The sequence below is a fragment of the Cervus elaphus genome, chromosome 14 (genome assembly GCF_910594005.1).
Source record: "Cervus elaphus chromosome 14, mCerEla1.1, whole genome shotgun sequence".
In the NCBI taxonomy this organism is placed as follows: domain Eukaryota; kingdom Metazoa; phylum Chordata; class Mammalia; order Artiodactyla; family Cervidae; genus Cervus; species Cervus elaphus.
Genome location: NC_057828.1, coordinates 29,309,864 through 29,336,084, shown reverse-complemented (window position 1 = coordinate 29,336,084; position 26,221 = coordinate 29,309,864). Strand labels below are relative to the sequence as shown.

General features: G+C 43.8%; 1 pseudogene; it reads left to right on the top strand.

Moving 5' to 3' along the window:
* The first annotated feature begins 1,768 nt into the window (after positions 1–1,768).
* On the top strand, positions 1,769–25,621 carry LOC122708082 (annotated as a pseudogene).
* Positions 25,622–26,221: the final 600 nt, after the last annotated feature.

Here is a 26,221-nt window from a genome sequence, read left to right as displayed (position 1 = left end):
GCAGTTTTATCACCACTCAAGGCTCATTTAGCCTGAACATTTATGTGTGACCTTTATCTTGCTTAAGCCAGTTAAATTTTTGTCTCTGTTAGAGCAGCCAAACTAATATCCTGGTTAATAGCATGTTGAGACAAGTAAGGAGGAAATTGCAAAACAGTGCGCAAATGGCTGTGAAGGGATGAGAATAGATGCTGTTAGGAGGAGCACAGAGGAGAGGCAGCTGGCTCATCATGGGGTCAGGGAAAATTCTCCCAAGAAAATGATGCCTCAGCTGAGTCCTGAAGGCTTGAGAGGGAAATGCAGGAAGAGAATAAATGATCTGACAGACAGTAGAAACCTCAAGATGTGAGAGGGACTGATGTCTGGGAAACTCATTCTCCTGTTTATCCATCAAAGTTGTGTTTACAAGAGGATCTTACTTCCAAAAGCTGAAATAGTTAGAAAGTACGTAGTTATGTGTTAGGCACAATCTTCAGTCATTGTTCATCTCAACTGAATGGATTTGGATATATTTTTTGCACCACTCAGTTCCAAAGCCTAGAGGCCAGGTAGATTTGAGGTAAAACGGAATCCCACTCCATTGCTTTAGCTCCATGAGACCTAATGCTTGTTTCTAGCATCAGCATTTTTACTTTTCAACTTATTTTTTATAAAATAAGGACAACAAATTGAATTAAATACGCAGGCGTTACAGTTGGCTGACTTTAGGTCTCCTGCTAAGTTTCATGAGGGGAAGGATCCTGTCAGGCTTGTCTCCTTAGCATCCAGCCCAGTGCCTGGATCACAGGAAGTATTTAATAAATATTAAATGTTATTAGGCAACAGGACTGTCAAAATTAGACACTGTGCCCAGCCTCTCCCTCTGTGGGAGAACTGTAAGTGTTGATTCATTGGGTAATAAAAACCTCACTGTGTCATATGAAAAAAGATAAAGGAACAAGTGAATAACCTATAACCAACAGTTTCACTCTAACACATATATCCAAAACAGAAATGCATATACCAAGATAGCAAAATCATAATTGACCAAAAATGGAAACCTAAGTGTCCATCAATAGTAGAGCAGGTAAACATGGTATCTTCATGCACTAGAATATTACACAGTGATGATGAACTATACACAACAACATGGATCATTCTCACAGATACTGAGTGGAAGAGCCCTGTCCTGAAATCACCTTGGGCAGTTCTACTTATTAATATATAAAATGCAAAAAGACAGCTGGTCAATGCCATTAGAAGTCAGGCTTACAGTTAATATTAGAGGGCAGTGCCTGGAAGAAGCACCAAGTGGTGTGGCTTCTAGGTTGCTGGCTACACCCTCCTGGATCTGATGACAGTTTCCTGCATGTGTTTTCTTAGTGATGACTCATTGCTTCATATGCTTATCATAGCTCTTTTTTGTTAGTATGTTCACTTCAGTTAAGTTTTTTTTTAAAGAGCTTATGAAGATTCATCTATAATTTACTATTTCATCTGATTTTATTTATAATAAACATTTCAAAAATTTAAAAGGATAGGAGTAGCACTATTAAAAATGTAGGTCATTTAAAGGTAAGGAACCACATAGAGCCCAGTATACTTGAAGAAAAGCCAGCCACATGTTTCTTTTTCCCCTAAAACACCAGGCATGTTGCTCATACTGTCCTTTCAGCTGGTTAGAGCTAAGAAAGTGAGGTTAAAGAGGTGAGTCGAGTGGAATTTGGTTGGTTAAATTACCCCAGCTCTAATGTCTCTCTCTCCACCTGGGAAAATGTGAGTTTCAAGGATGTCTGTAGCCATCAAGGTTGTCTGGACAAATGCTGCTTTCTGGAATGTTTCCTTAGATGGCATGTTGGCCATGCAGTCTGGTCCCACTGCCAGGTAAGCTTTGCCCCTAAGAGTGGGAGAGCGGGAGGAACTTGGCAAAGTTTGTTCCAAAGAACTCTTTTTTAGGTGTGCAGGTTAACAGTCCACATTACGTCACAGACAAGGATGTTCTATTTTCCAAGACCGCAGTAAGTCTCAAGATGGAGAAACTCAGCAGTTCCTTCCTTCTCTTTGGTGCCCCACCTCTGCATTGAAACATCTCTGTCTCCCACAATCCTTATCACCCAGGCCAGAAGGGTGAAAGTCATCTTGAGTATTACTGGTCAGTGATCAGTCATTTATTATTTAACAGAAGTTTTTTCTCACAGACACTGACCTAGTTCAAGCTGTCACCACCTTTCATATGTTTACTTTGACCTAATTAATCTCCTATTCCAAACTCTTACTAAAACCAGGATTGCTGTCAGAAGATACTAACTCATTATCACTTTTCAGCTTAGCATCCTCCTGTGGCCTAAACTCATTAATCTAATTATGCATGGACCTTTGCAGTCAGTATACCTCTGACACCCATCCAACCTCCTCCCCCCTGACTGGATTCATTGCCATTCCAGTAGAACAGCGTATTGTTTCATATCTCAGCCTTGGCTCACGAGGTTCCCATTACCTGGCAAATCCTTCCACCTAAACACAGGCCCCTCTTCCAGGCTTGAAACACTCCTATTGAGAAGCCTTGCCCAATCCCTTACTCTGCTTTCTGCTCACTGTTCTGACCTAGACTCTATGCTTTAAGCACTAGATTCTCAGTGGCAGAGTCATTAATTTATTTTTGCATTACAGCGCTTGACACATAATAAGAACAAAGTAGCTTTTTAACAGCACAATTGAATCACTTTGCTCTGTTGCCCAGAGCTCTGTCAACAGTGGGGAGATTATATGGTGGAGATTTTATGTTGTTTTCACCTGAGGAATCTACCGGACTGGAACTTCATGGCTCATGGCTCTCTGAAGAGAAATCAGCAAAGTTTTGGAGGTGTGGCTTCCTCTGGCATTTAGTTATTGCTTGTCAGAAGTCCTTTAGCAATACTTCTCCATGGCTAAGGAACCCCTAGGTGTGCTCAAGGCATTCTAAAGAAACTATTTCTAAGAGCTTGCTCTACATAAGTATTCTCTCTCTAAAGCAGAAAGCTTTAAAGAAGCAATTATATATATTTGTTACAATCGAAATGCTAATTACCTTCTTTACACAGACAGGAAAACCTGCTCTCCTACTCTGGCTGACTGAGTGAGCCTGATAAATGGACAATGGGTCTTCTTTACAGACTCCAGGAAGTTTTGCTAGCTTGAACTTTGTCAAAACTAATATTACACAAAGCTAAATGAGTTTCACAGTAACTGAGGCCATTAAAAGTGGAGATACCAGATGGCAGAAATAGCTTAATTCTGGGAACTGGAAAATTGCTGTTTTGTGGTATATATATAAGAAAGTCTGGGCTTCCTGGGTGGCTCAGTGGTAAAGAATCCACCTGCCAAGCAGGAGATGTGGGTTTGATCCCTGGCTTGAGAAGATCCCCTGGAGAAGGAAATGCAACCCACTCCAGTAATTTTGCATGGGAAATCCTAGGATGGGTGAATCTGGTGGGTTACAGTCCATGGGGTCACACAAGAGTCAGAAATTAAACAACAAGCAAATTAATTAATTCAACACTTTTTGTAACATTTACTTCATATCTGTTTTTGCTTTTATTCATTTGCCTCCTTCATTATTCTCAACTCACTTAGAACTTGGATGTTGGAGCAACAGATTCTCTGACACGTTATTGTCAAACTCAGTTTGTAGTCCACCTTAGATTCATTTATTAAAAATGAAATCTGTGCCATTTTAATTTTACACCTTGCCTGGCAGAGGTTTGGAGCAGTTATGCTTTGATAAACAAAATATCACAGGCTTTGTTGTTATTGCCAGTGGCATGGGATGAGGAAAGAAGAGGAAGTTGGACTTACAAACTACTTACTGACACATTAAAACTGAGATACATGGTATCTTAATTTTATATTTGAGAAAACTGAGGCTCAGAGGGGCTTCCCAGGTGACACTAGTGATAACCCTCCTGCCAATGCAGGAGACGTAAGAGACGTGGATTTGATCCCTGGGTTGGGAAGATCCCTGGAGAAGGCCACATCAACTCACTCCAGTATTCTTGCCTGGAGAATCCCATGGACAGAGGAGCCTGGTGGGCTACAGTCCATAGGGTCACAAGGAATTGAATACAACTGCAGCAAATTAGCATAGGCTCAGAGAGGTTGAACAACTTATATTGGTTCTCAGCTAATAACTTATTATCTGGAAAAATCAAACTCAAGAGTGTCTTACCTTTAAAGACTTTGGCCTTCTCATTCATCTTACTGGCTTTGGAGGGGCAGAAAGTGGACTTCTGTGTCATTAACTAGTGTGAGTTGTAATAACAATATTCTTTGTTAAATAGTGAATAGCATTTTTTTTTTTCATTTGAACTCAAGCAACTAATATCAGAAACCTCTGTACATTCTTGGCACTCCGAAACGTCATAAGATTGTAGCAGACAAGCTTTGAAGTGATTATTTGTTGTTCATTTGCTAAGTCATGTCTGATTCTTTGTGACTCCATGAACTGCAGCATGCCATTCTTCCTTGTCCTTCACTGTCTCCCTGAGTGTGCTCATATTCATGTTCACTGCATCAGTGATGCCATCCAACCATCTCATCCTCTATTGCCCCCTTCTCCTCTTGCCCTCAGTCTTTCCCAGCATCAGGGTTTTTTCTATTGCGTTGGCTCTTCGCGTGAGGTGACCAAAGTATTGGAGCTGCAGCTTCAGCCTTAGTCCTTCCAATGAATACTCAGGACTGATTTCCTTTAGGATCGACTGGGTAGATCTCTTTGCAGTCCAGGTGACTCTTAAGAGTCTTCTCTAGCACCACAGTTCAAATGCATCAGTTCTTTGGTGCTCAACCATCCTTATGATCCAATTCTCACATCCATACATGACTACTGGAAAAACCATACCTGTGACTATATGGACCTTTGTTGGTAAAGTAATGGCTCTGCTTTTTAGTACAATGTCTAGGTTGGTCATAGCTTTTCTTCCACGGAGCAAACGTCTTTTAATTTCATGGCTCTAGTCAAAATCTGCAGTGACTTTGAAGCCCAAGAAAATAAAGTCTGTCACTGTTTCCATTGTTTCCCCATCTATTTGCCTTGATGTGATGGGACCGGATGCCATGATCTTAGTTTTCTGAATGTTGAGTTTTATGCCAGCTTTTTCACTTTCCTCTTTCACCTTCATCAAGAGGCTCTTTAGTTCCTCTTCACTTTCTGCCATTAAGGTGGCATCATCTGCATATTTGAGGTTGTTGATATTTCTCATGGTAATCTTGATTCTAAGCTTGTGATTCATCCAGCCTGGCATCAGCATTTCACATGATGTACTCTGCATAGAAGTTAAATAAGCAGGGTGACAGTACTGCCTTGATGTACTGCTTTCCCAATTTTGAACCAGTCGGTTGTTCCATGTCTTGTTTTAACTGTTGCTTCTTGTCCTGCATACAGGTTTCTCAGGAGGCAGATAAGGTGGTCTGGTATTCCCATCTTTTTAAGAATTTTCCACAGTTTGTTGTGATTCACACAGTCAAAGGCTTTATCATAGTCAGTGAAGCAGAAGTAGATGTTTTTTGGAATTCCCTTGCTTTTTCTATTATCCAACAGATGTTGGCAATTTGATCTCTGGTTCCTCTGCCTTTTCTAAATCCAGCTTGAACACCTGGAACTTCTCAGTTCACGTACTGCTGAAACCTAGCTTGAAGGATTTTGAGCATAATCTTGCTAGTGTGTGAAATGAGTGCAATTGTATGGTAATTTGGACATTGTTTGGCATTGCCTTTCTTCGGCACTGGAATGAAAACTGACCTTTTCCAATTCTGTGGCCACTGCTGAGTTTTCCAAATTTGCTGGCATATTGGGTGCAGCACTTTAACAGCATCATCTTTTAGATTTGGATTAGCTCAACTGGAATTCCATCACCTCCACTAGCTTTGTTTGTAGTGATGCTTCCTAAGGCTCACTTGACTTCACACTCCAGGATATTTGGATGGCACCACCGATGCAATGTACATGAACGTGGGCAAACTTCGGGAGATGGAGAGGGACAGGGAGGTCTGACATGCTGCAGTCCCTGGGGTCGCAAAGAGTCGGACAGGATTGGGTGACTGAACAACAACAGGGTGTAGGCAGAGAAATAGCTATCTTACTCTCCAGCCTTGGGAGTAAAAGATTTAAGAAAATGGACAAATGTTTAACTCTCGGGACATGAAACAGTGCTCAAGTCCCTCCTCAGGAATAATCAGAAACCATTGTTTGCACTGTGCTTTTCAAATTCCATTGAATTCTGGAGAACAATGGTTGTTTCTCCACATCTCCAGGGATCTCAGATCATCTAGCAGCATTACTATTTGGGTTTTATCTTGCAGATTATTACTTCCGGTTTACTTACACCCTCTTTCTCAAGACTGTTGAATTGTCATGCTACAAGAGGCCTTTGAATCCTCTGTCAGTGTTTCTCAATTCTGGATGACAGAAAAGTCAACTGTGGCTTTTAAAAAAGACATTATCTGCCTGTCTCCCAAGTCAATACAAATAAAAGCAAAAATAAACAAATGGGACCTATCAAACTTACAAGCTGTTGCAAAGAAACAGCATTAAAGAAAACCATTAAAACAAAAGCCTACAGAGTGGGAGAAAATATTTGCAAATGATGCCATGGATAAGGAACTTAATTTCCAAAATATACAAGCAGCTCATACAATTCAAAACAAAACAAAACAAAAACCCAAACAATCCAACCAAAAAATGGGCAGAAGACCTAAACAGACACTTCTCCAAAGAAGACATACAGCTGGCCAATAGGCACATGAAGAGATGCTCATTGCTAATCATTAGATGCAAATCAAAACTACAATGAGGTAACACTTCACACCAGACACAGTGGCCATCATTAAAAAACCTACAGGGAGTTCCCTGGCAGCCCAATGGTTAAGACTTCACCTTCCATTGGAAGATTCAATCCCTGGTCAGGGAGTTAGGATCACACATGCATCTTGGCCAAAAAGAAACAGAATACAAAGCAGGAACAATATGGTAAAAAATTCAATGCAATTCTCTTTAAAAATAGTCTACATCAGAAAAAAATCGACAAATAATAAATGCTGGAGAGGATGTGAAGAAAAGGGACGCCTCTCACTCTTGCTGGCAGTATAATTGGGTACAACCACTATGGCAGACAGATGGAGGTTCCTCAAGAAACTAACAATGGAGTTGCCATATGATCTTGCAGTCCCACTCCTAGGCATATATCCAGACAAAACTGTGATTTGAAAAGATACATGCACCCTAATGTTCATAGCAACCCTATATACAATGGCTGAGACACGGAAGCAACCTAAATGTCCACTGACAGATGAATGGACAAAGAAGATGTGGTACATATAGACAATGGAATAGTACTCAGCCATAAGAAAGGATGAAATGCCACTTGCAGTCACACAGATGGACCTAGAAATTATCATACTAAGTGAAGCAAGTCAGAAAGAGAAAGACAAATACTATGCACTATCACTTATATGTGGTATCTAACATACAACACAAATGGACATATCTACGAAACAGAAAGGCTCACACACATAGAGAACATAGGTTGCCAAGGTGCAGGGGATGGAAGGATTGGAAGTTTGGGACTAGCAGATGCAAACTATTATATATAGGGTGGATAAACAACAAGGTCCTACTGTATTGCACAGGGAACCACATTCAGTATCCTGTAACAAGCCATAATGGAAAAGAATACGAAAAATAATATATATAACTGAATCACTTTGTAATACAACAGAAATTAACACAACTTTGTAAATCAGTTCAGTTCAGTCACTCAGTCGTGTCCGACTCTTTCCGACCCCATGAACCGCAGCACACCAGGCCTCCTTGTCCATGGTCCATCACCAACTCCCAGAGTCCACCCAAACCCATGTCCATTGAGTCGGTGATGCCATGTCCATTGAGTCGGTGATGCCATCCAACCGTCTCATCCTCTGTCTTCGCTTTCTCCTCCTACCCTTAATCTTTCCCAGCATCAGGGTCTTTTCAAATGAGTCAGCTCTTTGCATGAGGTGACCAAAGTATTGGAGTTACAGCTTCAACATCAGTCCTTCCAGTGAACACCCAGGACTGATCTCCTTTAGGATGGACTGATTGGATCTCCTTGCAGTCCAAGGGACTCTCCAGAGTCTTCTCCAACACCACAGTTCAAAAGCATCAATTCAAAAAAAAAAAGAGCATCAATTCTTCTGTGCTCAGCTTTCTTTATAGTCCAACTCTCACATCCATACATGACCACTGGAAAAACCGTACCTGGACTGGACGGACCTTTGTTGACAGAGTAATGTCTCTGCTCAACTTTACTTCAATAAATGTTTTTTTAAAAACTCAACCTGGGCGTCACTGCGGTCCTATTGAATCAGAATCCCTGGATGGGGCTTGGGGAGCTGCAACTTGGATCTCCCTAGGTGATTTTTTTTTTTTCTTGCAATATAGATGACATACAATATTAGTTTCAGGTATAGAATAGAGTACATTAACATTTATATACATTATGAATTAGTCACCACAATGTCTAGCCAGCATCTGTCACCATACAAAATTATTGTAATATTATTGATTGCTTCTATATTATATGCTTCCCTGGTGGTTCAGTGGTAAAGAACTCGCCTACCAATGCAGGAGACACAGGTTCTTCCCCTGGGTCAGGAAGATCCCCTGGAGAAGGAGATGGCAACCCACTCCAGTATTATTGCTTGGAAAATCCCATGGACAGAGGAGCCTGGCTGGCCATAGTCCGTAGAGTCACAAAAGAGTCGGACGCGACTGAGGCGACTAAACAACACATGACCTGATCAAACCTCAGTCATGTTGAAAACAAAAGAGAAAGCTAAAGTGGGTTCTGCCAACCTTGGCTTTCTGCTGACCTTGACCAAGCAAACAAGCCGGCCTTGGTGAGCAAACATGTGCCACCCAGACGTGCCCGCTGCCCTCCTTCTCAAGGTGAAGTCTGGAGAGTTACCAACCCAGGGATGGCTTTGATGACGCAGTTTCCCCCTCCTGTTTCTTCCCTTCACCTTTAGCCAAATCCACACAGCTAGCTGTGGGGTGAACTGACAGGTGACAAAATTGGCCCCAGTGGAAATTCACACATTCCTTTCACACAGTGCAAGAGAGCGGGAGAGGCTTTTGAGGTCAAGAGGGTGTGCTGGGCAGGGAGCACGTGTGATTAGTAGCAAAGGGGCTGAGGGACACATACTAGGAACCCTCCTTCCCGCTCCTCGGCATGTGACAAAGCTGGAAAAGGGGGAAGACTTTCGGATTTCCGTGAGGTCTCAAATCTTGAAGAATCCTAAATTTGTTTGCATTTAGGAACCCGTAACAGGTCCTGTTGCTAGATGAAACTCAAGTTCATTTAAGGTGAGTCTAATGACTGAATTTTCACTGGCATCAGGGCACAGTAGCTATAGTAGTTTGCAGTCCATAGTCCACTCGTAACTTGAAATCAGAAACCGAAAGGCAGGCATGTAAGTGGGAGGAGAGATTTCATTAATTCGTTCAACAAATATTTCTTGACTGACGACTGAGAGCCAGTTTGGTGCTAGTTGGGGACAGTACAGCTCAACCTGGAGCAAAACCCAAGTCATTCCTCTGAGGTGTGGTGGGGAGGTAAAAAGGCAGAGTTGATAAGTCCAAATGTTGTTCAGTCACTCAGTCGTGTCCAACTCTTTGCGACCCCATGGACTGCAGCACCCCAAGCTTCCCTGTCCTTCACTATCTCCTGAATTTTGCTCAAACTCATGTTCATTGAGTTAGTGATGCCATCCAACCATCTCATCCCCTGCTGTCCCCTTCTCTTCTTGCCTTCAATCTTTCCCAGCATCAGGGTCTTTTGCAATGAGCCAGCTCTTCACATCAGGTGGCCAAAGTATTGGAGTTTCAGCTTCAACATCAGTCCTTCCAATGAATATTCAGGAATGATTTCCTTTAGGATTGACTGGTTTGATCTCCTTGCAGTCCAAGGGACTCTCAAGAGTCTTCTCCAACACCACAGTTCAAAAGCATCACTTCTTCAGTGCTCAGCCTTCTTTATAGTCCAACTCTCACATCCATAGATGACTACTGGAAAAACCATAGCTTTGACTATGTGGACCTTTGTTGGTAAAATAATGTCTCTGCTTTTTAATATGCTGTCTGTCATAGCTTATCTTCCAAGAAGCAAGCGTCTTTTAATTTAATGGCTGCAGTCACCGTCCACAGTGATTTTGGACCCCAAAAAAATGAAATCTGTCTCTGTTTCTGTTGTTTCCCCATCTGTTTGCCATGAAGTGATGGGACAGGATGCCATGCTCTTAGTTTTTTGAATGTTGAGTTTTAAGCCAGCTTTTTCACTCTCCCCTTTCACCTTCATCAAGAGGCTCTTTAACTCCTCTTCACTTAGTGCCATAAGGGTGGTGCCATCTGCATATCTGAGGTTATTGGTATTCTCCCAGCAACCTTGATTCTGGCTTGTGCTTCATCCAACCCAGCATTTCACATGATGTACTCTGCATAGAAGTTACATAAGCAGGGTGACAATATACAGCCGTGACATACTCCTTTCCCAATTTTGAACCAGTCCATTGTTCTCTGTTCAATTCTAACTGTTGCTTCTTGACCTGGATATATGTTTTTCAGGAGACAGGTTAAGTGATCTGGTATTTCCATCTCTTTAAGAATTTTCCACAGTTTGAAAAAAAAAAAAAGAATTTCCCACAGTTTGTTGTGATCCACCCACACAGTCAAAGGCTTTATAGCATAGTCAGTGAAGAGAAGTAGATGTTTTTTGGAATTCTCTTGCTTTTTCTATGATCCAACCAACGGATGCTGGCAATTTGATCTCTGGTTCCTCTGCCTTTTCTAAATCCAGCTTGAACATCTGGAAGTTCTTGGTCACATACTGTTGAAGGCTGGCTTGAAGAATTTTGAGCATTACTTTGCTAGCATGTGAAATGAGTGCAGTTGTGCGGTAGTTTGAACATTCTTTGGCATTGCCTTTCTTTGAGATTGGAATGAAAACTGACCTTTTCCAATCCTGTGACCACTGCTGAATTTTCCAAATTTGCTGGCATATCGAGTGCAGCACTTTCACAGCATCATCTTTTAGGATTTGAAATAGCTCAACTGGAATTCCATCACCTCCACTAGCTTTGCTCGTAGTGATGCTTCCTAAGCCCACTTGACTTCACACTCCAGGATGTCCGGCTCTAGGTGAGTGATCACACCATCGTAGTTATCTGGGTCATAAACATCATTTTTATTTAGTTCTTCTGTGTATTCTTGCCACTTCTTCTTAATATCTTCTGCTTCTGTTAGGTCCATACTGTTTTTGTCCTTTATTATGCCCATCTTTGCATGAAATGTTCCCTTTGTATCTAATTTTCTTGAAGAGATCTCTAGTCTTTCCCATTCTATTGTTTTCCTCGATTTCTTTCCTTTGTTCACTTAGGAAGGCTTTCTTATCTCTCCTTGCTATTCTTTGGAACTCTGCATTCAGATGGGTATATCTTTCCTTTTCTCCTTTGCCTTTCACTTCTTTTCTTTTCTCAGCTATTTGTAGCTTATGGCCTCCTTAGGCAACCATTTTGCCTTTTTGCATTTCTTTTCCTTGAGGATGGTTTTGATCACCACCTTCTGTATAGTATTATGAACTTCTGTTCATAGTTCTTCAGGTACTCTATCAGATCTAATCCTTTGAATCTATTCGTTACTTTCACTATATAATCATAAGGGATTTGATTTAGGTCATACCTGAATGGCCTAGTGATTTTCCTTCCTTTTTCAATTTAAGTCTGAATTTTACAATAGGAGTTCATGATCTGAGCCACAGTCATTTCCTGGTCTTGATTTTGCTGACTGTACAGAGCTTCTCCATCTTTGGCTGCAAAGAATATAATCAGTCTGATTTCAGTATTGATCATCTGGTGATGTTCATGTGTAGAGTACCAAGCACATGTATGCTTATGCACACGCACATCAAATAGAATGAGAGGTAAGTGCTGCTAAGAAAAAGGAGGGAAGGGGCAGAGCCCAGTTTGTGGGTCTGTGTGTCAGTGGTGGTTTTATGTAGACGAGTGGGAACAGGAAGTGAGAGAGAGGCAGGTAGCCTTTGGGAGAAAGGGTGCTGGACCACTGCCGTTCATCAGTAGCTCCTTATTCTTCCCCATGAGGCCTCGGAACCTAAACTTCCATCAGTCAAAGGCATTTACTCCCCACTGGGCCACTGTGCCTTCACTTTCTACCTACATCTTCATTAGACCTACACACAACATAGTGACCCCTGGGCAGCCTCTTCCTGCTCGATGTGCGGCCCCTCAGATACTTTCCAGCCTCCTAACAGGCCAGGTTGGTGGTCTGGTCTTGTCTCTGTCCTCCTAACTCTCCAGGGTAGGGCATGACTGCATTGCTGCTCTCTCGAGCTCCATCTGTGGCATCAATGACCCCTAACCTCTGCAGGGAAGGAGGTGTGCAGAGCTGTCATACCTGGATTCCTGTGGTCTCAAGGGCCATTACCTTGAGGCTGAGGGGCAGTGAGCTGGCTGCCTTCCCAGGTTTTAGCTCATTCACTTCTCCCTGTAGCCCTGGGAGTTCCGTTTGTCTATTATCCTCAGTTTGCAGATGAAGGAAATTGCCCAGAGCTAGAGGCAGAGTTGGGCAAGTCTTATCCACAAAGAAAATCCCTTTCTTTAAGGAAACAAAGCACAATTATAGAAAGTTCAAAGGTCTAGGGTTTAAATAATGCCCTGAGTGTAGTCACAGGGCAAAAAATGGTGACTCGGGAAAGGAGAGAGGACTTAAGTACTGTTAAGTACTGCCTGTGGGTTGGCACAAAAAAGGATTACTTGTGAGGAGCCTAGATAGAATGACCAACTTAGGTATGGGAGAGCCATTTAATACACCTGTGGATAGCTTTGTTCATTCATCTTTCTGTTGCTAAAGGAATCTGTCAAAAATTACAGAAAGTTGTAAAAAGTCATCCAGAATCAGAAGAATGTCCATAAACTGACCACACACTCCACAACTCCCCTCCCTCACCCTCTTTAAAAAAACCTTTCCCTTAAAAAAAAAAAAAAAAAAAACACCTTTCCCTGAAAGCCTTCGAGGAGCTCTGTCCCTTTGAGTGCTCACCACCTGGACTCCTTGCTTGCCGCCTTCAATAAATACTGCACTTTTCCTTCACCACAGCCTGGTGTCCATAAATCAGCTTTTTTGGGTGAGCGGACCTGAATTTGGTTCGGTAACAGCTCCATGGATCCCGAATGTCCTTGAAAGCCAGTTAAAAATAAGAGAGACTAGGTCTAACCAGTCAATTTACATACTTACTATTCAAGGTAGGTTTAGTGAGCCCTGACAGGCTCTGTTAGAGAGTTGGGGACGTGGTGGCAAACAAATACGGCCCTTTCTCTCCCAGAGCCCATGTGATGGTTCATGACTGAAGCAGGCACATGTCTGGATGGGACACCTGTGCTAGCAATACGTACCTGGAAGGAAATAAGTTGGGAATGGGCAGGGGCAGATCCCATTTGTGGATTGTTCTGGATTTTTAAAAACGATTTATTTATTTATGGGCTGTGGTGGGTCTCCATTGCTGAACGAGGGCTTTGTCCAGTTGTAGGGAGGGGGACTACTCTTCATTGTGGTCCACGGGCTTCTCAATGCAGCGGCTTCTCTTGTTGCAGAGCATGGGTTCTAGGATGTCTGGACCTCAGGAGTTAAGGCACTTGGATTCAGTCATTATGGCTCCCGGGCTTGGTTGCTCCTCAGCATGTGGGATCTTCCTGGACCAGGGGTCAAACCGGTGTCCCTTGTATTGCAAGGCAGATTCTTATCTACTGGGCCACCAGGGAAGCCCCAGATCCCGGTTTTGTGGAGCCTGAAGCTTATCTGAGGGCCATCTTTTAGAAAAAGAATACATGAGCTATTATTTTTCCAGGGCTGTCATAACAAAGTATCACAAACTGGAGGCTTCAACAATAATTCTCCCAGTTCTGGAGGCTAGAAATCCAAAGTAGGGTTGGTTCCTTCCAAGGACTCTGAGGGCAGGTCTGTTCCAGCCCTCCTTGGCTCATCCTTGACTTGTAGATGACACATCACTCCATCCTCCACCTTCCCATGGTGGTGTTCCTACGCTGACATCTTCCTGTAAGTCTTGTTGGATTAGGAGCATGACTTTGCCTTTTTGTTTCTAATTTTATATTGGAGTATAGTTAATTAACAATGTTGTGTTAGTTTCAACTGTACAGCAAAGTGATTCTGTTATATATATGCATGTATCTATTCTTTTTCAAATTCTTTTCCCATTTAGGTTATTACAAGAATATTGAGCAGATTTCCCTGAACTACACAGTGGATCCTTGTTGGCTATCTATTTTATAAATAGTAGGGTGTACAGGCAAGCCCAAACTCCCTTTTTAATTGTGCATACCCACCCCACCCCCACCAGCATCGCCTCATTTTAACTAATCACGTCCAATGACCCTACATCTAATAAGATCCCATCCTGAAATAGGCAGCCTCCAGCATGTCTTCTGTGGGGGACAAAATTCAACCCCAACACAAGGCTAGGGCTCTTCCCAGGGCTTGTAGGGCCTTGTGCCAGTGAGGGGGCTCTGAGGCATAGCTTCTTCAGCATGGCAGCAGCTGTCCCCCTGGGATGCAGGTGAGGAATGGTGTGACGGGGGTGGGTGCACCATCCCTGGGGTGGAGGAGACGCGGCAGACCAACACTGCCCCTCCTGTCCTCTTCACCCACCCTGGAGGCCCCAGTTCCTCTTTTGCAGAAGCCCTCCCTGGGTTTCTCAAGGGCTTCCTCTGTCCCCACCCTCAGCAGCCTAGAAGTGGCCCCAGGAGAAACCATCAAGCAAAGAGGGAAGGGGTTGGTGAATGTATCCCTCAGCCTCCTCCTCCCTCAGAGGGATTTTTAAAAAAATCTTTTATTGTGAGTGCAGATGCAGAAAAACATTGAGGGCTTCGTGGATTACTCTAAGGCAGACACTCCATGACCACTAGGGGACTGTTCTCAGGTGTGATCCGTCCAGTCTCAGAAGCCACAGCACCAAGGTGAGACTTTTCTGACTCATTTCTCCATTGCCTTATTGTGCTCCTGGGACCACATTCCAGATAAGTGGCTTGCACCAGATTCTTGTCTCTGGATCAGTTTTTGGTGAAACACAAAGCATGCAGTTGGTAAGGAGAGGCTTCTTAAGAGAGATGGCATCTGCGGTGGGACCTGGGTGTTGAAAGGACATTGGCCGTGCAGGAATGTGGCCTGGTGTTTCAGATGGGGGGGCGGCCCATGGAGGCCCCAGGAGAATGGGCCCAGGTTCCCGGGCAACAGAAAGAAGCCTGCTATGTGGCTGTGTGTGTCTGTGTGCGTATGCACGTATTTGAGTTGTGTGGGTGGTGGGGCGAGGGCCCTGTGGGGAGAGGCCCTGCTTCCTTCCCTACCCCCGCCATCCAACCTGCACGTCCACAAGTGCACACACTCACCAGAAGCAGAGCTTTGAAAACCCAATTTCATGTGCCCATTCACAAGTATTTATTCAAATCAGGTTATTAGAAACCAGATCATCTCTCCATGAGCCACACTAAGTGTGGAGATACCTGAATCACCAGGACACAGCCTCAACTGTGCTGTTCTGGCTAATGATGAAGACACAACTGTGCTTGCCCAACCGCAGCCCTGGAGCTGGAATGCCCCTTCCTGGGGGTGAGTCTCTCCAGCAAAAGGGGAGTGAGTTAGTGTGTGGAGAGCTGCCCCCACCTGAGGCTGGGGCGGGTGTGGCTCCCCCTATAATGAATACCTGTCTTTGTTACTACTGTGAAACAGGCTTGCCATGCAGTGCTTGTCATGTGGATTGACATGCACAGTGAAAGGTTTTGCTGAAAAAAAAAAACCACTCAAGTCAAACTCACAGAGGCAGAAAGTAGAACGACAGATGCTAACGGCTGGGGGAGGGAGACTTGTTCTGTGGGTACAGACTTTCGGTTCTGTAAGGTGAAACAGTCCTGGAGACTGGTTGTACAGTGATGTAAATGTTGTTTTTGTTCCGTCTCCAAGTCATTCTGACTCTTTGTGACCTCATAGACTGCACCTTGCCAGGCCTCCCTGTCCCTCACCATGTCTCAAGAGTTGGCCCAAGTTCATGTCCATTGAATCCATGATGCCATCCAACCATCTCATCCTCTGTCACCCTCTTCTCCTTGTGCCTTCAATCTTTCCCAGCATCAGGGTCTTATCCAATGAATTAGCTGTTCGCATCAAGTGGCCAAAATGTTGGAGCTTCAGCTTCAGCATCAGTCCTTCCAATGAATATTCAGGGTTGATTTCCTTTAGGATTAACTGATTTGATCTCCTTGCTGTCCAAGGGACTCTCAAGAGTCTCCAACACCACAGTTCAAAAGCATCAGTTTTTTGGCACTCTGCCTTCTTTATGGTCCAACTTTCACATCCGTACATGACTACTGAAAAGACCATGGCCTTGACTACACGGACCTTTGTCTGCAAAGTCCTGTTTAGGTTTGTCATAGCTTTTGTTCCAAGAAGCAATCGTTCTAATTTCATGGCTGCAGTCACCATCTGCAGTGATTTTAGAGACCAAGAAGAGGAAATCTGTCGCAGCTTCCACCTTTTCTCCTTCTATTTGCCAGGAAGTAATGGGGCTGGATGCCATGCTCTTAGTTTTTTTAATATTGAGTTTTAAGCCACCCTTTTCACTCTCCTCTTTCACCCTCATTAAGAGGCTCACAGTGATGTGAAATGTACTTAATAATTTTTCAGGATGGTTAATTTGGTGGCCTCTCGCCTTCTGAGATGGCCCACACTCTGTGGAGTGCATGTCTCTCTAAGTAAATCCACTTCTTACCTACCAAAAAAAAAAAAGATTAATATGGGTAAATTTTCTTATGTGTATTTTACCACAATTAAAAAAAAAAAATTCTAGGACTTCCCTGATGCTACAGTGGATAGGAATCCACCTGCCAGTGCCGGGGGACACGAGTTCAATCCCTGGTCCGGGAAGATCCCACATGCCATGGAGCAACTAAGCCTGTGTGCCACAACTCCTGAGCCCGTGCTCTGGAGCTTGGAAGCCACGACCGCTGAGCTCATGTGCCGGGAGTACTGAAGCCAGCGCACCCCAGAGCCTGTGCGCCGCAACAAGAGAAGCCACGGCAGTGAGAAGCCCGCACACCACAGCTAGTGAGGAGCCCCCGCTCGCCGCAACTAGAGAAAGCCTGCCCATAGCAACAAGGGCCCAGTGCAACCAAAAGGTAAACAAATAAATATTTTTCTAAAAATTCTAGGGACTTCCCTAGATTGAGGGGCTAAGACTCCACCCTCCCCATGCAGGAGGCCCAGGTTCCATCCCTGGTCAGAAAACGAGATCCTACCTGCCCCAACTAAAAGATTCCATGTGCTGCAACTAAGACCCAGCACAGCCAAATAAATAAAAATAAATAGTTTTTTTTTAATTCCTGAAAAAGTCCAAACATGAGACCATAGTTTAGGCAGCGGTCATCAATTGCTCTGGGTTGGAACAATTTTGAGAACACTTTTGGTTTCTGACACTCTTCCGAGTGACCCGTTCCAGCACCTTGATGTCCCCGGGGGCAGTGGTCATCATTCCTAGGGACAGTGACTTACATATTTGATCTCCACAATCCAGCCCAGCAGCCCAAGAGGTAGATCGAAAGATAAAGAAACCAGCTCTGAGAAGTTAGTGAACTGGCTTCAGGCACACAGGCGCTGAAGATCCTGTTTTCTCCCTCACTGCTGTGACTTTTCTTCAAACGCCACAGAACACTGGTGACCCAGTCAAGATCCCTTTCCAGGTTCCCCCTCACAGGCCCGTGCTCTGTCCTGGGCCCTGGCTACTAGGGTTTAAAGCCGAGGCTTATTAAGTAGCTGATAGTTGTCCTCCTGTCAGGAAAAGGAGTCACCATTTTGAGGAGCTCACAGCCCCCAGCTGTCCACCTTCCTTTCTTGTTGGCAAATCAGGCCCAGGTTTTGCCTGCTTTTGCTGGAGCATCTAAACTGGGTTTTGTAGGACTGATTATTTAGAAAATCATAACTGCTGAGAAAGCTCTTAAAAATCTGTGGTTAAGTGTGAACTCCAGGCCACAGGCTCCTGTTCTGACTTTTGCTTAAGTACCCTGTGACCTAGGACATGTGGAAATAGCTTGAGGAGTTTACAGGCTATGCCCTCCCCAACTCCCAGCCTTCCTCATGCCACTCTGTCACTGAGCCTGCTGCCTAAATTCCTGGGAGTGTCGAAATTGATACTATCTTGAAAAAAAAAAACTTCACATGTTACACTAATTAGGACAGGGCTCTGAATTCACCAGTAATGTTCACTGTAAAGTCCAAATGCAAAAGTCATGAACTTTGATTTTTAATTCTCATTTTTTGGCCATACTGATCGGCATGTGAGAACTTCCTTGATCAGGAATTGAATTCTCACTTTCTGGGCCTTAACCACTGAACCACCAGGGAAGTCCCAGAAGTCATGGACTTTCAATTTAGACACTGGATTCAGGCTGACTGTGGCTTTAGACAAGTTACTTATTCTTTCCTATTCACTCATTTCTTGACTGAGAAATGAGACTGATGCCAGCGTAAAGCAGAAAATATTAAGAAGCAGTGGCAAGAATACACAGAAGAACTATACAAAAGAGATCTTAATGACCCAGATAACCACGATGGTGTGATCACTCACCGAGAGGCAGACATCCTGGTGTGCAAAGTCAAGTGGGCCTTAGGAAACATCACTAAAGCTAGTGGAGGTGATGAAATTCCAGCTGAGCTATTTCAAATCCTAGAAGATGATGCTGTTTAAGTACTGCACTCAATATACCAGCAAATTTGGAAAACTCAGCAGTGGCCACAAAACTGGAAAATATTCATTCCAGTCCCAAAGAAAGGCAATGCCAAAGAATGTTCAAACTACTGCACAATTGCACTCATTTCACATGCTAGCAAGCAATGCTCAAAATCCTTCAAGCTAGGCTTCAACAGTATGTGAACCAAGAACTTCCAGATGTACAAACTGGATTTAGAAAAGCAGAGGAACCAGAGATCAAATTGCCAACATCTGTTGGATCATAGAAAAAGCAAGAGAATTCCAGACAAACATCTACTTCTGCTTTATTGACTATGCCAAAGCCTTTGACTGTGTGAATCACAACAAACTGTGGAAAATTCTTAAAGAGATAGGAATACCAGATCACCTTATCTGCCTCCTGAGAAACCTGTATGCAGGTCAAGAAGCAACAGTTAGAACCAGACATGGAACAACAGACTGGTTCCAAATTGGTAAAGGAGTATGTCAAGGCTGTATATTGTCACTCTGTTTGTTTAATTTCTATGCAGAGTACATCACGTGAAATGCTGGGCTGAATGAAGTACAAACTGGAATCAAGATTGCCAGGAAAAACATCAGTAACCTCAGATATGCAGATAGCACCACCCTTACGGCACAAAGTGAAGTGGAATTAAAGAGCCTCTTGATGAAGGTGAAAGGGGAGAGTGAAAAAGTAGGCTTAAAACTCAGCATTCAAAAACTAAGATCATGGTATCCAATCCCATCACTTCATGGCAAATAGATGGGGAAACAATGGAAACAGTGAGAGACTTTATTTTCTTGGGCTCCAGAATCACTGCAGATGGTGACTGCAGCCATAAAATTAAAAGACACTACTCCTTGGAAGAAAAGCTATGACCAACCTAGACAGGATATTAAAAAGCAGAGACATTACTTTTCCAACAAAGGTTCATCTAGTCAAAGCTATGGATTTTCCAGTAGTCATGTGTGGATGTGAGAGCTGGACCATAAAGAAGACTGAGCACCATAGAATTGATGCTTTTGAACTGTGGTATTGGAGAAGACTCTTGGGAGTCCTTTGAACAGCAACGAAATCAAACCAGTCCATCCTAAAGGAAATCAGTCCTGAGTATTCATTGGAAGGACTGAGGCTGAAGCTGAAGCTACAAACTTTGACCACCTGATGTGAAGAGCTGACTCACTGGAAAAGACCCTGATGCCGGGAAAAATTGAGGGCAAGAGGAGAAGGGGACAACAGAAGATGAGATAGTTGGATGGCATCACCGACTCAATGGACATGAGTTTGATCAAGCTCTGGAAGATGGTGAAGGACAGGGAAGCCTGGCGTGCTGCAGTCCATGGGATCACAAAGAGTTGGATACAACTGAGCAACTGAACAACAGCAACAACCAACATAAAGATTAATAGTGCATAAAGAGACTGTTCCAGTGCCTGGCACGTGGCAGGAGCCCCATCAGTATTGTAGCCCCCCAGTTAGGATTCTCTGGGAGCATGTATGCTTATGGCCCTTATATCCTTAGAAATAGTTTGGCTTCTTACTATATAATTCTGTGAAGAGGATTAAAGTTCTTCCTACACACTTGCTTACATAATTAGTTTTCTCAGCAAACTTTTACAGGCCAGCCAGATCCAAATGCATGTGGAGCAATGTCACTTTTCCCCTAGAAGGGCAACCATGGGCCTGAGTTGGTAGCAGAGACAGCTAGTGATATTGTTAGCTGTTTCTCCCTGGAATGTGGGGAGGGAATTGGGGCATGGGTGGGTTTTAGCCCTCTATGGTGGAGCATTCAGAAACTCCAGGATTCCAAACTGGATGACACCAAACCCCAATACCTTTGCTTCACCAGAACAGAGATTCTTCAGAGAGAAGTTAGTAACTGAAGGGAGGTGTCCGACTGTGCTGGCAAGGGCTTGGGGTGGAGCAAGCTCATTAACATCTGCATTGTGGGAGATCAAGCTGGCCAACCCAACCTGAACAAGTTACTTAACTTCTTTAATTCTCAGTTTCCTCCTCCTGTAAATGCAAGTAAGATTAGGGACTGTAATCAAGTGATTTGAAAAGAGATAATGATGCTAAATGGAAATAAGACAGTGACTATCCTAATCCGACAAAAGTCTGTCTAGTCAAAGCTATGATTTTTCCAGTAGTCAGGTATGGATGTGAGAGTTGGACCATAAGGAAAGCTGAGCGCTAAAGAATTGATGCTTTCGAACTGTGGTGTTGGAGAAGACTCTTGAGAGTCCCTTGGACTGCAAGGAGATCCAACCAGTCCACCCTAAAGGAAATCAGTCCTGAATATTCATTGGAAGGACTAATGCTGAAACTGAAGTTCTGATACTTTGGCCACCTGATGTGAAGAACAGACTCATTGGAAAAGACCCTGATGCTGGGAAAGATTAAAGGCAAGAGGTGAAGGGGACCACAGAGGATGAGATGTTTGGATGGTATCACCAACTCAATGGACATGATTTTGAGCAGGCTCCAGGAGTTGGTGATGGACAGGGAAGCCTGGCGTACTGCAGTTCATGGGGTCACAAAGAGTCGGACACGACTGAGCAACTGAACTGAACTATCCTAATACGTGATTACTCTTGTCTCTGATCTTTTAAGAAAGGAAATAACAAAGCCATCAAACAGATGAGTGAGACCATCAGAGCGCACCTGGGGTGGTGCTCCGACTGCCTCCCAGGGAGCCTGGCCGGTGAGCTCAGGGGTGGCAGAATCCCACATGTACTTGGAGAAATCTCTTGACTATACAGAGGAAGAGAATCAGGGACTCTAGATCAGTCAGCTAAATGCCAACTCAGTTCCCATAGGACTACGGAGATTTTCAGAATCTGCCTTTTCCCCTGGTCAAGCCCCTCCTTCTGATGGAAACAAACAGCTGTGGTCAAACTACTTTAAGATCCAGTTTGTTTGATGGCCCCACGGACTCAGGCCCCAGAGGGAATCAGGTCCTCAGAAAGGAAAGAAAGAAATCTTCAGAAATTTGATGACGCTGTCATTCAGACTTGATTTTTGGTGAATTCTCTTGCTTTTACTTATCTGTTTTTGAGAAGGTAGCAGGAGATGAGAAGATTGCTTTCGTGAAATTGAGGGATGGCAGAATTTGAACTGGAAACTGCAATTATTTTCAACTCTAAAAGTCTTCAAAGTGGGGGCATTGTGGGTGAGCTACCAGGCTTATTTATGCATCTGTGAAGAGAAAGCAGCCACACCAGCCAGGGAGCACTTAGCAGATGGGGGGTGTGCCAAACAAATGGGCACAGCACTTTTTTTGTCAACACTAAGCCAAAAAAACATGGAAAGGTGACATGAAAGTACTTTCACTCAAGGCAACAACAGAAAATAACTCCTTTCTCACACATTTAAGGCCCAGCCTGGAGGGGAAACCAACTGTCCTGATGTGTGTTTATTAAGTCAACTATACTCCAATAAAAATTTTAAAAATAAAATTTGCTTGCAAAATTGTGATGAAAAAAAGCTGTGTGGTTATGGCTTAGATCAGACTGCTGTTTGGGGGGGGTTGGAACCCCAACCTAACCCCCACAAAGTGCCAAAAAAAAAAAAATCTCAACTACTAATTGGGAGGGATATTTGAGACTTAAACCACAACCAAACCAATGAATGTCCACCCCACCCCACTGCCTTTTTTTTTTTTTTACTAATAAAGGGTTACTCTGGTTCTGAGGGTCTATTCCTGCAGTCCTGGATAACAACCTCACAGGGAAGGGATATTAATGGCCCTCCTTGGATTAGCAACTTGCTGACCTACAAGGATTTAGAACACAACATCGAGGGCAGCTCCATTCCTCCAGGTCTTTTTCACAATGCAGCTATTCTGTGCCTTTGCTGAGGATTGCAAATACAGGTATGTGTGCCTAGTAACATGGGATCTGCTCTTAATTCTACAAATGCTGCTTGGGTTTCTTCAGGTTCTGCTTTTCAAAGAAAATTCTAGGTGTGTGCCCTGGATCACAGAAGGGGTCTGTTACAGAGAACCCCCTCAAACACATCCTTACCTACTCTTTTTGATCTGTGTGTGCCAATTCACACACGCCTGTTACAGCAGCCACCTTCTGAGCGGCAGGGATACATTCTTTGTCCGCATCTGGAAGCTTCCTTCTTGCTGGGTCCAGTTATTGGCCTCAGGAGTCATCTGCCAATCTGGATTAAATTTAACAAAAACAAAACTTCATTTTCAGATGACGCTCTGCATTCTTCTTCTTCCTGTAACATGTCTTTCATTTTCCAACCAAGAAGTACCTGCATGTCCCTCTGTTGTCAAATCCTACTCCTTTCCCTACTCTCCCTGGGTTGTCACCACACCCTTTCTGCTAATCCCCACTGCAGACCTCGCCCACAGCCCAGTGGGGATCTCTGTCTGATGTCTTTAGGCCTCAGCTGCTCCTTCTCCTCCACTCTGAGCCTCCCCTTGCAGGTGCTACCCCTGTCCTTATCCTGTTTCAGAATCAGATACACAAAGAGGGTCTCAGGGTTTTTGTGCTTTTGGGTTTCTGCGGGTACAATTTTTTCAAGACCTTCCCAGCACAAGGATCAGACTATCCTTGCTTCATTCCAAATGACTAAGGCTTCTAGAAGGTTTCCCTAAGAAAACACTTTTTTTTTTCCCTTATCCAAACAGATCTTCCAAGTTAGCTGGCAAGTGGAAAAGCAGCAAAAGCCCTGGCTTGGACAGCTCACAATGCTCGCCTCAGGCTAATCTCTTGGAACCTCTCTGTCTTCATGGGAATTTTCATGGGGTGGTATCTGCCTCCCCAGACCAATATGGATTAAAACAACAGCCTGCAGGGATGGTCTGCAGAGTTTAGACACCTGATCCACGATACTGTGGTGAGCCCACCATTCAGTTCCAGCCACATCGTGACTGTCCTATTTTTTTTTAATATTTATTTTTATTTATTTATGTATTTGGCTGTGCCCGGTCTTCATTGTGGTACGGGGACCTCTCATCTTCGTTGCAGCGCATCTTCCATGTGGTGTTCGAGATCATTAGTTGTGGCGTGCAGGATCTAGTTCCCCAACCAGGGATTGAACTCATGCCCCCTGCATTGGGAGCACAGAGTCTTAGCCATAGCACCACCACAGAAGTCCCGTGACTCTCCTAGTTAAGGCATTGAGTTCCTTATTACTGAATTCTTTTTTTTTTCAACTTTTATTGGAGTATAGTTGATTTACAATTTTGTTAGTTTCAGGTGTGTACAGCAAAGTGAATCAATCATGTATATATCATTCTCTTTCAGATTCTTTTCCCATATAGATTATTACAGAATACTGAATAAAGTTCCCTGTGCTATACAGTAGGTCCTTGTTAGTAACCTATTGTATATATGTTCATGTGTGTGCTCAGTCATGTCCGATTCTTTGTGGGCCCATGGACTGTAGCCCACCAGGCTCGTCTCTGTCCATAGAATTTTCCAAGTGAGAATACTGGAGTGGGTTGCCATTTCCTACTCCAGGGAATCTTCCTGACGCAGGGATTGAACCCAAATCTGTGTCTCCTGCTTTGGCAGGCAGATTCTTTACCACTGTTCCATCTAGGAAGCCCCTATTTTAAAATACATAATAGTGTGTATATATTAATCCCAATCTAATTTATTATTCCTCCTACATTTCCCCTTTGGTAACCATAGGTTTGATTTTGAGATCTGTGAGTTTGTTTCTCTTTTGCAATAAAGTTCATTTGTATTTTTTTATTAGCTTTCACATACAAATGGTATTATATGATGGTGGTCTTTCTCTGACTTACCTAAGTATGATAGTCTCTAGATCTATCCCTGTTGCTGCAGATGGCTCTATTACTGAATTCTGATTCATTTGCGTATCCCAGCAGTAGGGCATCAGCTCCTTAACTTGGGATATTTTGTCTTTGCGTCCTCTCTGCCTAATGTAGTGCCTGGCCAAGTACCTGTAGAATGAATGTGCTTAGTCAATCAGTTGTGTCCGACTCTTGGCGACCCACCAGGCTCCTCTGTCTATGGGATTCTCCAGGCAAGAATACTGGAGGGGGTTGCCATGCCCTCCTCCAGGGGATCTTTCCAACCCAGGGATCAAACCCAGGTCTCCGGCACTTCAGGTGGATTCTTTACAGTCTGAGCCACTAGGGAAGCCCCTAGAATGAATAAGTAAGTTCATTTTTACTTAAGATTTAAACCAGTGTTTCATATAAGAATTTAGATGGCTTCTTTGCTCAGCTTCTATGAAAATGTTCAGTCCCACCAAGGAGGCTAAGGCAGTGTTTCTGGCGTGAGGCCCTCGTTTCTGGCGCTCAATGCACCTGGCAGTCGTCCACTTGGCACTTGCGCCTCCACGGCCTCCGTCTCTGAGCTCACCTGCATCTACCCGACCCTCACCCTGCGCAAGGATGAGGTGCCGCTCACGTCGAGTATGGTCAGCGCCCTCATCACAGCAGCCAGTGTGAACGTCAAGCCTTTCTGGTCAGGTTTGTTTGCAAAGGCCCTGGCCAGTGTCAACATCGAGACTCTTATCTACAACACGGAGCTGGTGGCCCTGCCCCAACAGGAGGTTCTGCCCCTACAGAGGGCAAGGTGGGAGCAGAGAAAGAAGACTCTGAGGGGTCTGAAGATGACATAAGGTTTGGTCTTTTGATTAAATCTCTGGTGTAATATTTCTATTTTGCAATGTTCAATAAAAAGCTGACCTCTTAGAAAAATAAAAAAGAATTTTTCATTGTCAAAGGTCAAAACCCCCCCAGAAATATAGCCAAAACTGCTGGCACACAGGAAGGGGGTCCACCAGGCAGTGGAATGAACACGCATTGGATAACACATGGGAACATGTGTTCCTTTCTGCTGCCGCTGCAGGACTAGGCTCATTAGATAAGCCCCGTGAAGCTCGGTAGAGTCTGGGTTCTCCAGTCACTGTCTCAATCTCACATCCTGTCTCTAAGTGTGACCCTGTGCCAGTTACTTAATCTCTCTGAGGCTCAGTCTTCTCATCTATTAACTGAAGATATTAACAAAACTAACTGCTTTCCTGGTGGTAAAAAGTCTGCCTGCAATGCAGGAGACCAGTTTCAATCCCTTGGTCGGGAAGATCTCCCGGAGAAGGGAATGCCAACCCACTCCAGTATTCTTGCCTGGAGAATTTCATGAACAGAGGAGCCTGGCGGGCTATAGTCCATGGGGTTGCAAAGAGTCGGACACGACTAACACTTCAACTTTTTTTCTTTCCTATGTCACAGCCATGTTGAGAATGAAATAAGATAATTAATTAAAAACCTTAGTCCAGGGCTAGTGAATAATAGAATTCTCAATAAATGTCCACTGTGTTCACTATACCACTCTCAAAGGTTATCCAAATGCCCTCCATCTTTTACTTTGCTTCTGTTTTCAATGAAAGCTTCTGAAGTTTTAATAACCTCTAT